Source organism: Elephas maximus, chromosome 2, assembly GCF_024166365.1.
Source record: "Elephas maximus indicus isolate mEleMax1 chromosome 2, mEleMax1 primary haplotype, whole genome shotgun sequence".
NCBI lineage: Eukaryota > Metazoa > Chordata > Mammalia > Proboscidea > Elephantidae > Elephas > Elephas maximus.
This window is the reverse complement of record NC_064820.1, coordinates 234,990,643-234,992,525: the sequence shown is the minus strand read 5'-3', so window position 1 is coordinate 234,992,525 and position 1,883 is coordinate 234,990,643. Positions and strand designations below refer to the sequence as shown.

Genomic DNA, 1,883 nt, shown 5'->3' with positions numbered 1-1,883 from the left:
TCTTATATAAGGGTAACATGGCTACTTGGGATGCAAAATTTGAGTCTGTGCTGGGAACTCATTAGGGAATGGCTGAGATAGCATAACCTGTACTCATTAGACTGTAACTTCCATTAATCCTCTTATAAAGTATGCTCTCCTTCTCTCAGTTAGCATCTCTGCAGCCCTGATTACTAACCTTGTTTATAAATCGCTTTCCTAGGATTCATACAGATAAATTCAGGGCCCCTCTTCTGGAAAACATAAACTTGTCATATTTCATCTATAGCTGTGTAAGACTTTCTAATCCCTAAATCTGTCATTTCCCCTGAAAGTGGGGGAAAAAATTGGGACAGTACACACCTAAGAGTGAATTAATGGAGAAAATATTATTTTTAAATAAATAATTTATTGTTCTGTTGTCATATTAAGAGATAAATTAAGTATAGTAGAATTATTATATGAATGATATCATTTTAGAAAGTTTTAATTTTCTTTTCTACATATTAATAAAAGGTTCTTATTTCTCAAATTCAGTTGACTGTATATGCCTTTTATATTGATGGAAAAAAAATCACCTCAGGAAAAAACAAACATGCCTTAGTAATGTAAAATTATTTTGTCAAACTTCTAATTTTTAAAATCTTCTAATATAATCTTAGACCTTGTCCTCATGCTTTGAATAATGTTTTTCTTCATGACTATTCACTGCAGAATAGACAGACACTTGCAACTTGAAGATTGATGCAGAAATCTTGTCTACATTCTCACAGAGAACATTCTCTGAGTAACTCTTCTCAGAGCCCTCATTACCTCCTTGTTTCTCAGGCTGTAGATGACAGGGTTGAACATGGGGGTGAGGATGGTGTAGAAAACAGCCAGAACCTTGTCTACTGTTGGAGATCGGAAGGATCTTGGGTGTAGATAATTGTAAACAAAGGGTGCATAGTACTAAGTCACCACAGTGAGGTGGGTACTGCAGGTTGAATAGGCCTTCTTCTTCCCTTCTGATGAGGGCATGCAGTAGATGGCAAGGAGAACCTGTCCATAGGAATAGGTAATGCCAATGAAAGGAAACACAAGGAATAAGGTGCTGCACACAAACACTATGTAGTCAAAGACCCAGGTGTCCATGTGTGTCAGAGCCAATATGGCTGTGAAATCACAGAAAAAATGATCGATGGTCTTGGACTGGCAATAGGGCATATGGAGTGCACATGCAGTGTGGGCACACGCATTGATAGAGCTCATTATCCAAGATCCTGTAGTCATTAGCACACACACACTTTTGGTCATACGAATAGGATAGTGAAGAGGAAAGCAAATGGCCACATAACAGTCATAGGCCCTAGATGCCAAGAGAAGTGCTTCTGCACCTGGCAAAGTCAAAAAGAAGAAACTCTGAACTCCACATCCAATGAAGGAGATTGACTTGTTTCCAAACAATAAATTGTAAGCCATCTTGGGGATAATAGTGGAGATGTAATTCAGATCCATGAGAGAGAGCTGACTAAGCAAGAAATACATGGGTGTGTGGAGATAGGTGTCCAGTAGGATGAGGATAATCATGGATATGTTACCAATTAAAGCCATTAGGACAATGAGAATGATGAGAATGAAGAGGAAAAGGACAATTCTTGATGGTGGGAACAGTCCTAACAAAATGAAATTGGTTGATGTTTCACTATAATTCTCCATTGAATATTCATTGGTTTTTCCTAAAGTAAGAGACAAGAGTGTGGAAGGTACATAAAGAACAGTGAACTGCTTATTTATTTTTTCATAATATCTGTGATTGATCTAACAATGAATTTTTCAGGAGATTATACACTTGCTTAAATGAATGGGCAATTTTACCTTTTTTTTAAACAAGAAACACCATTCCATTACACAAAGATAAAATG

General features: G+C 36.9%; 1 pseudogene; it reads right to left on the bottom strand.

Annotated features, from left to right (window-relative positions):
- Positions 1–738: 738 nt before the first annotated feature.
- Positions 739–1,677, bottom strand: LOC126070711 (olfactory receptor 2L8-like; annotated as a pseudogene).
- Between the last annotated feature and the right edge of the window lie 206 nt (positions 1,678–1,883).